The sequence below is a fragment of the Crocuta crocuta genome, unplaced genomic scaffold, assembly GCF_008692635.1.
Source record: "Crocuta crocuta isolate KB4526 unplaced genomic scaffold, BGI_CrCroc_1.0 scaffold528, whole genome shotgun sequence".
NCBI lineage: Eukaryota > Metazoa > Chordata > Mammalia > Carnivora > Hyaenidae > Crocuta > Crocuta crocuta.
In genome coordinates, this window is record NW_027530010.1 from 1,694,583 (window position 1) to 1,705,423 (window position 10,841).

At 49.5% G+C, this 10,841-nt stretch overlaps 1 protein-coding gene across 1 annotated transcript in view; it reads right to left on the minus strand.

The window, feature by feature from the left end:
* The window catches only part of RIT1 (Ras like without CAAX 1), a 245,244-nt gene that overhangs the window by 27,203 nt on the left and 207,200 nt on the right, over positions 1-10,841 (minus strand). The gene's annotated exons all lie outside the window — the stretch shown is intronic.

Genomic DNA, 10,841 nt, shown 5'->3' on the forward strand with positions numbered 1-10,841 from the left:
CGGCCGAGGTGGGCGGGGAGATGCTCGCACAGGGTCCGGCGGACTGATGGCGTTTGGTGCGTCTTGGAGCTGCAGGGAGACGCCCGGTGAATGAACAGCGTGGAGCCAGATTCCAAGTACGTTTATATGCTGGTAGGATTAATAAAACACAAGTTAATTTGAAAGCCAAATTCGTAGTATTTTCTCTTCAGCATTTAATAAATGTCCGTTCCATACAAACACCACGTTTATCATGTATGAAATTTTGCATGTGCAATACAATATTATGTTTCTTCATTATTTTGCTTTGATCTATTCTTTTGCTACGGTGTTTTATTGAATAATTCTAAGTTTTGGTGTTTTTTTTTTAATGTTCATTTCTGAGAGAGAAAGAAAGCATGATGCAGAGGAGGGTCAGAGAGAGAGGGAGACACAGAATCCGAAGCAGGCTCCAGGCTCTGAGCTCTCAGCACAAAGCCCAAAGCGGGGCTCGAACCCACAAACCGTGAGATCATGACCTGAGCTGAAGTCGGACGCTTAACCGACTGAGCCACCCAGGCGCCCCTAATTCTATCTTAGTTTTAATACCTGCTAGGGCAAACTGATTCTCATGTACATTTCCTTGCCTGTTCTGACAGGTGTATTTTTCCAAAGAATTTCAGATTAAACACCATTGTTTTCCTGTTGCCCCTTCTCACCAAAACACAATGTTGTTGGGAGTCTGATTGGAATTACATTATTTTTTTACATTTAAACATTTTTTTGTGATTTGTGAACCATATTACCCTTTATAAAAGGGTACTGGGGCGCCTGGCTGGCTCAGTAGGTGGAGCATGTGACTCTTGATCTCCCAGTGGTGAATTCAGGCCCCGCCTTGACCTGATTGTGGAGCCTACTTAAAAATTAAATAAAAATAGGGGCGCCTGGGTGGCTTAGTCGGTTAAGCGTCCGACTTTCGCTTAGGTCATGATCTCGCGGTTTGTGGGTTCAAGCCCCGCGTCGGTCTCTGTGCTGACTGCCAGCTCAGAGCCTGGAGCCTGTTTCAGTCTGTGACTNCTATTTCAGTCTGTGACTCCCTCTGTCTCTGACCCTCCCCTGCTCACGCTGTCTCTCTCTCTCTCTCTCTCTCTCTCCCTCCTAGAAATAAATAAAACATTAAAAAAATATATTTAAAAAACTTAAATAAAAATAAAAAGTTACTTTTAAGCGCTCAGTCCACAAAGTTGTGCAACGATCACCATTATCTAAGTCCATATCACTTTCATCACCCCAGCAGAAACCCAGGCACGTCCCCTTTCCCTTGCTAATGCAACACTGATCTACTTTCTATCTCTGGATTTGCCTATTCTGAACATTTCACACAATGGAACCATAGAGTATGTGACCTTTTGTGTCTGACTTCTTTCACTTAGCATCTTGTTTTCAAGGTTCGCGCATGTGGTCGCGTGTGTCAGTGCCTCGTTCCTTATGGCCAAATAATATTCCATTGTATGGATAGGCCACAGTTTATTTATCCATCCAGTTGAGTGCATAGTCACCATTTCTGTCTTTCCTTTGAAAAATTCTCTGCTCAGGTCCTTTGCCCTTTTAAAAATCGGGTTATCTTTAATTATTTTTAAATTTTTTTTAATGTTTTACTTATTTCTGAGAGAGAGAGAGACAGCATGAGCAGGGGAAGGTCAGAGAGGGAGGGAGACACAGAGTCTGAAGCAGCTCCAGGCTCTGAGCTGTCAGCACAGAGCCCGACGCGGGGCTCGAACCCACGAACCGTGAGATCATGACCTGAGCTGAAGTCAGTCGCTTAACCGACTGAGCCCCCCAGCCGCCCCTGTCCATAGGTATTTTAAATGTTTGACTGCTATTTGGGGAGATATTTAAATTGTCTCGAACCTGTTTTTGTTAGAAACTCACGGAGTTTTATGTAACCAACCACCTTGTCAAACTCTAAATAGCCCTAATAATTTTGTCGTCAAGTCTCTTGAATTGATAAAATGTTGTCATGGATAAGACCATGCGCTGCTTATGTTCAAACCACAAAATCACTGTTGACTTTCTTGGGTAAACTTGGGCCTAACTTCTGAGCCTCAGTTTTGTTATCTTTTTTTTCAAGGTTTTATTTTTAAATTACCTGTACACCCAACATGGGGCTTGAACTTAAAACCCCAAGACCAAGCGTCACAGGGTCCTCTGAGACAGCCAGGCACCCTCCCCCCACTTTCCTGATCTTCAAAAGGGAGATGATAATACTGTGTAGCTGACAGAGTTGTGTGAGGGCACTACGAGTTAGTATAAAAAGTTCTTAGAGTACTAAAGGTGTAAGTGTTTCTAATATTTTCCTAGATATAAGACAATTTATAAAGAATGTAAAATTCTTTGTGTGTAATGTTTGCACCATGTTTTTGTTTTTGCATCTTCAAAGTAAAAATGGTGAATGAACGTTCCCATCTTGTTTCTGACTTTAGTTTTACTTTCTTTTCACGTGAGATTGTTTTTTTTTTTTTTCATAAACTGTAACAAATACCGTTGAGGTTCTCTGATGATTTCTCCCATCCCGTGGCCCCCCCAGGACAGCAGTATGGTGCACTGTGTGTGTGCACCCTGTCCATGTTTTTATACTGTTACCAACGCGTAGAGATACGGGTGTAGTGTTGTTGGTGTATGGGGGTTTTTTAATTGAGGCAAAATTCACATAATGTAAAATTAACCCTTTTAAGTGCACAGTGAGTGGCCTTTAGAGAACTCACAAGGTTGTGAAGCCACCACCTTCTCCAGTTTTGAAACATCATTCATTATCCGGGAAGAATCCCCTGGACCCGATCAACAGCCATGCCCTCCCTCCCTTCCCCTGCCCTCCCGTAACCACCGGGCTGCCTTCTCCTCTGTGTATTTACTCACTTGGGATATCGTGGAATCATACAGTGTGGGTCTCCTGTGTCTGTCCCCCGTCACCGAGCAGCGTCTGTGTTGTGCCAGGTGACTTTCGTGTGCCTGATGAAAGCCCAGTGAGCATGTCCTCTGTTGCAGGCTCCCAGCAGCACTGCATGAAGGCTCCGATTTCGCCACATCCTCTCCGATACTTATTATTTTCTGTTATTTTTTTCAATAGCTATCCTAGTGGGTGCGAAGTGGTATTTAATTGTGGCTTTGATTTGCATTTCCCTAATGACTAGTGACCTTTTCATGTGCTTGCTGGCCATTTGTATCTCTTCTTTGAAGAAGTGTGATTTCACTTCTGAATATAAAATTTGCTTCTGATAAATATTATTTGCAATGCTTAGAAAATTTTTTTCTATCTTCATTAAGCACTTTTATCAAGAGAGGAGAGGTTAAGGGGCACCTGGGTGGCTCAGTCCCTTGAGCGTCCAACTCTTGATAATGGCTCAAGTCATTATTTCATGGTGAGTTTCGAGCCCCACATCAGGGTCCACCTTGACAGTGAGGAGCCTGCTTGGGATTCCCTCTCTCTCTCTCTCTCTCTCTCTCTTTCACTGTCTTTCTCTCTCTCTCCCCTCTCCTTCTCCCCTGCTCTCACTTTTTCTCTTTCTCAAAATAAATAAACTTTAAAAAGTGGGTGTTAAGACTTAGCAGATCCATTTGGGGCAAGTTTGATATAATTGTATAAGTTTTTCCTTTAGAACATTTTTGTAAAGCAGATTTCCTGATGTTGAACTCTAATATTTTGGAATAAACCCTTCCTGACTTTGGGTTGTCATTGTTTTCATACAATGCTGGGTTTGATTTGCTGATGTAAGGGAGGCAAATACCTTTTGGTTCTTGGCTGGGACCGTGCAATCGTGACCTAAGCCAAAGTCCAACACTTAACCGACTGAGCCACCCAGGTGCCCCCTTAAAATTTTTTTTTTTAAATCCAAGTCTGATTTTCTAAACTCCATCCAATATGACTTTGCTATTTTGCTAATTGAAAAAGTCTCTAAAGTGAGAGAGATCAGGCGGAGGTCATTTTTCCTTCCTGTTTGGTGCATGCTTGAAAAATGGGCATATGACTCCCAGTATCTGTGTGTCCCCTGGGGCTCATTTGGGTATTAGGCCACCTACTCCCAACCTGACGGCAGACCGTGGGGAGAGGGTACAAAACTGTGTCCTGCCCTGTGACTCCTGTCACTGCCGCCGGGTGGCACTTCCTGTGTACAGCTCAGGCTGCTGTCGTCTGGGTCGCTGCGGCACACCCCACACCCGTCTCCAGGGCACCTGCCCCGAATCCAGCTACATCAGCCCAAACCTGCAAGATGCCGAACTGGGTCCCGTTGTCTGGGCCGGGTCGTCCCCCGCAGCGGAGGGGGCTGTGACGGGAAAGGAGAGAGTGACGGTGGGCTTGCACCAGGCCTCCAGCGCGCCCCCGCCCCCCGCCTTTGGGATGCCACCTGCCACCTCCAACACTTACTGACTAATTCCTCCAAACAAAAGGATTTCCATTTGAGGAATTCTTCTGGCATGTCTAAAAATAGCTTTATAATTTTGTCACCTTCTTACAAGGGAAATCCATCAAGGAAGAGAAGGATGGAACAGCTGTTCAAAAGGAGGTGGCTTGGGGGGCGCCTGGGTGGCTTAGTCAGTTAAGCGTCCGACTTTCGCTTAGGTCATGATCTCGCGGTTCGTGGGTTCGAGCCCCGCGTCGGGCTCTGTGCTGACTGCCAGCTCAGAGCCTGGAGCCTGTTTCAGTCTGTGACTCCCTCTCTCTCTGACCCTCCCCTGCTCATGCTGTCTCTCTCTCTCTCCTAGAAATAAATAAAAATATTAAAAAAAAATAAAGGAGGTGGCTTGGGGCACCCGGGTGGCCCAGTGGGTTGAGCATCTGACTCTTGGCTTTGAGTCAGGTCATGATCCTGTGGTTTGTGGGTTCGAGCCCTGCATTGGGCTCTATGTGACAGTGTGGAGCCTGCTTGGGATTCTCTCTCTCCCTCTCTGCCCCTTCCCTGCTCACTCTCTCTCTCAAAATAAATTTTTAAAAATTCAAAATAACAAAAAATAATAAAAGGCTGTTAAAAGAAAAAGGAGGTGCGTTGTCGAGCCCCGGTTCTAGCCTAGGTGAGGCCTGCCTGTACATAGTCAGGCGTCCCGGACCGCGGGGAGGTTTCCGGGTGTACTGCACGGTCCCCTCGCCCCCACTTACCCTTGGGCACGCGCACCACCGGGAAGGACAGGGGTAAGTCGCGGTCCTCGGGGGGACCGGGGAGGCGTCAGGAGTGGGTGAACCCCTTCCAGCTGCGACGGCCGCCCCAACAAAGCCCAGCTGAGAGGCAGGGTCAGGCTCTGGAGGTCCCCTTAGCAAAACGGGAGGGTAATAAGCATGTTGGTGATTCCTGTAGAGCCTCAGGGAGAGCACAGTCCCCACCAGGGATCAACATTGTGTCCTCTGCAGAAGAGGCACAGGGAGAAAAGGTGCAGGGATGTAATCCTGTTGGAGAAAACTCGATTCCCGTCGTCTGAAAGTACTCGCGGCCGGATGGAGGAAAGTGAATCCTCTTCTCGTTAGATTTTAGGCCACACTGGCTTCCTTGCTGTGCTAAGTGTTGGGACTAAAGCTGACACACTGATTGGCCACGCATGGCTCCCGACCACTGCGTGTGGGTTTCTGGGAGACCCCGAGGAGGTGGGGGAGCCCCCCGACTTCTCGGCGCTCAGCACTGCCCCACCAGACCATGACTTTTCGCAGGGTTACGATGAGTGGCCTTGGAGGTGAGCTGTGAAATGTAACTGTCCCTCTCAGGTGCCCCGTCTCATCAGAGCCCTGAGCGGAAGAGTGGGGGGCGGGGGTGGGGGCAAAATCCAGGTGCGTGTTCCTGCCGGGCGACAGATTCTTGCAGGACTAAATGTCCTAGAGAAATAACACCCGTCAGAAAAAGCCTGTGCCTTTAACACCCTCAGAGTCACCATTTGGCAGCCATTCTAGTGATAATCGATTCAGGGGAGAGAATCCGCAATGGATGCTAAAGATAGTGGATCAGAGTCAGGAGTAATGCGACAGTCGCATGGCCTCAGAACAGCGCCTTACGAAACATTTATTAGTTACAAAAGGAGGAATGGGGGGCACCTGGGGGGCGCAGTGGGTTAAGCGGCCGACTTCGGCTCAGGTTGTGATCTCACAGTCTGTGGGTTCGAGCCCCGCGTCGGGCTCTGTGCTGACGGCTCAGAGCCTGGAGTCTCCCTCTCTCTGCCCCTCCCCCACTCGCTCTCTGTCTCTGTCTCTCAAAATAAAGACATAAAAAAAATTTTTTTTTTAATGTCATGAAAGACAAAACCTGAGGAACTGCTCCAGGTTCAAGGAGACTGGAAGGTGAGAACTGAATGTTCCAGGTGTCTGAGATTTCTTTTGTTCTACAAGATATTACAAGGGACATTTGGCAACATCTCAATGAGGTTTCTAGATTAGATAACATTGTAGCATTGTTAATTTGTTGATTTTGATCATTGTATGGGGTTATGTAAGAATGTTCTTGTTTTTAAAGAATATTCTTGGTTTTGGGAGGGCACCTGGGTGGCTCGGCTGGTTAGGCTTCCGACTCATGATCTTGGCTTGGGTCACAGCCTCACCCGCATCAGGCTCTGTGCTGGCAGAATGCACGCTCTCTCAACAAATCAACTTTTTTTAAGGCCCTTTTTTAAATTATTTTTTCTGAAGTTTATTTGTTTTGAGAAACTGAGAGAGCAAGCAAGGAGGGGCAGAGAGAGAGAGAGAGAGAGAGAGAGAGAGAATCCCAAGCAGGCTCCACACGGTCAGCATGGAGCCGGATGTGGGACTTGAACTTGTGAAACCGTGAGATCATGACCTGAGCCATAGTCAGACGCTCACCCGACTGAGCCACCCAGGTGCCCCTTAAAAAAAGGTTTTTTTAATAAGAAAAGAAGATACTCTTTCCCAAGGACTTTTGGAACCAGAGAACTATGGTTGGGAATGGCTGTCACTTGTGCTGTGTCAGGGCGGAGGGGACGGTGTTGGGCTCAGCAAGACGGAGGCGCTGGTCTGTGCAGAGAAGCAGCAGCGGGAACCACATGAAAAGCAAAAGAATAAATCTTGCTTCCTGGGGGCCGGACCATCTTCCCTTTATCTCACCTGAGTCCAGGCAGGTCTGTTCAGACTCTAAAATCGCACCCCTGGACCTACTCTTTCTTTGTTTAATTTTAACCAGGCTCCACAGGGAGCACGGGGCTTGAACTCATTACCCTGAGGTTAAGAGTCGCACGCTCTGCTCCCTGGGCCCGCTGGGCACCTCTGGCTCTACTCTTCCATGCTGCCTGCTGCAGCAAAGGAGGGAAAGCAGAGGTGGGGGTGGGCGGGGAAAGACTGAGGGGTTTCTAGGATCCCGGCATAACCAGCCTCATCCTTGCCTTCGACACCTGCTTCATCGCTAGAAGCAGCTCAGGGCGGGTCCTCTGCCTTGCACTAACGGAGCCCCATGGACCCCCCCCGCCCCGAGGAAGGGAGCGACTGAAGGAGCAGATCTGAGAGGAGGGCGTAGGAACGGGGGCGGGGAGACTGCTCTTGGACAGGCAAAGGAGTGCATCTTCCAGAGAAGAGTAAATACATAACCAAATAATCCCACAAACTTAACAACAGCAAAAGAGACGGATTTGATTATTCTGTAGCTATAGTAGCAAGTAGCCATTAGAACCTACTGTAACGTTTTATTTATCTGTTTGGAGAGAGAGGGAGAGAAAGAGAGAGTGAGCAGGGGAGGGACAGAGAGAGAGAATCCCAAGCAGAGCCCGATGGCGGGGCTCAAACTTACGAACCCACAGATCATGACCTGAGCCTAAGTCAGCAGCTGCTGAGTGAACGCCACCCAGCAAGTGCCGGCCTCTGGCTTCTCGGAGTCAGACAGTCTCCCGTAAACTGGCCTCAGTGCCCGACAGTCATCCATGGTCTCAGCAGAGCGGCCACCGTGTGTGGGTGGTGTCCCGCTGCCCATGCCTCTGAGCACCTAGTGCCGGACCCCAGCTTCCCCCGAACGCTCTAGGCGGGAGCTTGACAGTCTGCTTTGCTCGGAAGAATTCTGCCCAAGCAGCAGCTTTTTCTCTTGCACACAAGACACTTAGTAAGCATTTCTGGTTCCTTCTCCCCTACAAAATACCATTCGCCCATCTTGCATCCCCTCCGGCTAGAATGAGGATGCTTCTCCCAAGAAGAAAACCTAACCCGCAATGGCTTCAACAATAAGAACTGTCTTCGCTCTCACTAGATGTCCAAAGATAGCGCATCCTCCGCGCCTCTGCCCTGCCTGCCTGCACAGGGAGGTTTTCCTTAGACTGGGCCACAGGCTTCCGCGTTTAGGTCCAGCCGGGGAAAGAGTTCTCAGCCGCTCCGAGGACGGAACGCCTTGCCCTGCTGCGGTCGGACTGGACCAGCCTGTGGGCTAATGACGATCCCCAGGGCGATGTCAGGTGTCCGGGAGCTTAAGCCTTGGCTATGGAACCGATTACTGGGGACAAGGATGGTTGTATTGTGATTGGCTTGGAATCACCTAGATGCTGGGCGGAGTTAGCCTCCTCCACGCCACCTGGACTCTGTGGGGGAGGACGGATCCTGGAACCAAACGAGTTGTTTCGCAAGCAGAGGGGACAGGGACGCTGTGAAAACCCATGGGGCTCGCAGAGTTACCAGGCCTTTCCTCCCATGGCTCACCCCTGGCCACCCCCCATCGAAACCCCGAAGTCCAGACCACGTGGTCAACTGCACGTTGGATCGCTATCCCTGGGTGGCTCGCGGATTGCCAGCCTGCTTTTCCTCTGGTATTTTTTCTTTTTGCTTTTTAATTTTGTTAACATTTATTCATTTTTGAGAGACAGAATGGGAGCAGGGGAGGGGCAGAGAGAGAAGAAGAACACAGAATCCGAATCAGGCTTCAGATTCCAAGCTGTTGGCACACAGCCCAACGCGGGGCTCGAACTCAGAAACTGTGAGATCGTGCCCTGAGCCGAGATCAAGAGAAGTTGAACTGGACATTAGAGATCCCAGCCATCTCAGGAAGTTCATGAGAAGGCCATGTATTTCTTTCTGTCTTCCCTGCGTGTAGCACAGTGTCTGGCACGTAATAAGAGTTCAAGAAATGCTGTGCTTAACAAATGAATGAATGAATGAATGAACACATGAACTAACAAAATAGAAAAATTAAGGCTCCCAGGTGAAGTTCTTAGATGAGCCAGCTGGTGGCATCACCTCTCTTCGTAACCGCAGGGGTGCTGCTAGTGTCAGAACAAGGAAAGGATTCGGATTAGAAATGAATAAAGAACAAACCATCAGAGGACCAGATATTTCAACGGACGCCCGGTGGCTCAGTCGGTTAAGCCTCCGACTTCAGCTCAGGTCATGAACTCAGGGTTCGTGGGTTTGAGCCCCACATGGGGCTCTGTGCTGACAGTGTGGAGCCCGCTTGGGATCCTCTGTCTCCCTCTCTCTCTGCCCCTCCTCTCTTCTCTCACTCTCTCTCAAAAAAACAAAAAAAAATTTTTTAAATAACAATATTTTTAAAAATGGGTAGCAGAGGGGCGCCTGGGTGGCTCAGTCAGTTAGGCGTCTGACTTTGGCTCAAGTCATGATCTCATGGTTCGTGGGTTCGAGCCCCACGTCAGGTTCTGTGCTGACAGCTCAGAGCCTGGAGCCTGTTTCGGATTCTGTGTCTCCCTTTCTCTCTGACCTTCCCCTGCTCATGCTGTCTCTCTCTCAAAAATAAATAAAGCATTAAAAAATAATTAAAAAAATAAAAAAACTTAAAAAAATGGGTAGCAGAACCCTGGAATTCGGGCCCACTTCTGTTCTCCAGCCAAGAGAAAGTAAGTCCAATGCACTGACCAGTTCACGGCCAAATTGTCATTGTGATGCTGGATGTCTGGAAAACTAAACATGGCCCTGACCCAGAGAGTGACTGGCCTGTGGGGCTCACCCAGACTTGGGCTGGGTATGTCCCTTCTGCCACCCACTCCACAGCCACCCCTTGCTGAATGACCCAAACATCCTGGCACCCGGTCTGGGTCACTCCCTGAGGGCTCGTCATACCCACCGCTGACTGGCGTTCCCGAAGAGCCCTTCTCTCCCCAGCACTCCAAGGGAACTGACGATCAACCATCTCAATAGCTGGCAGAGGGCAGGAAGGTGTTGAATATTCTGGGACCCTTGGAAAAAAGCCCTCTCTGGTCTACCCACCTCCCGCCTTCTCTTTTCCCCATCACAGCACATTCTGCAAAGGGTAGAGGTATGGGCACAAAAGGGGAAGACCGTGGGCAGCATTTCTTCCGGTTGGGACTGAGATCCCGGGGAGACAGGATGAGGTGTGGTGTGGGTGTATCTCAGGACCCATGCCTCTGACATGGGCTCGGGGATTGGAGGAGAGGGTGGGGGTCCCACTGGCCTCTGACTCCACACACTAGAGCGGGGAAGGGTGAGCCGGCAGGGGGTGGCAGGCTGGCGGGACCACTCCGAGGGCAGGCCACTCAGGTGCCCACAGGCCGTGCCCTGGGGCGGGGTGGGGGGTGAGCAGGAAGCTGTGACTCCCCCCACCTTCTCTCCCAGCCCTTAGCCTCAAGGTCGCTTGCTGCAATGAATTCCGACCAGTGTTTTAGTTGGCACTCTTCCCTGGGCGTGGTGACAACAGATACCGCGCTCCTTTCCGCGAAGAACACCCCAAACGTTTCCTCTGAAATAATAATCGTGCACGCAAACCGCAACCTACGAAGTGCTCTCTGACACACTTTATCTCATTTAATCACACCAATCCGGTGGAGCAGAAACTTCTACCTGAAATTTTTATCAAGAAAACGGAGGCTCAGGGGACTAAAGTAACTTACCATAGTCACACGGCCAGTGAGGAGCAGACCTGGGACCCCAGGACCATCGGATCCCGGGCCCC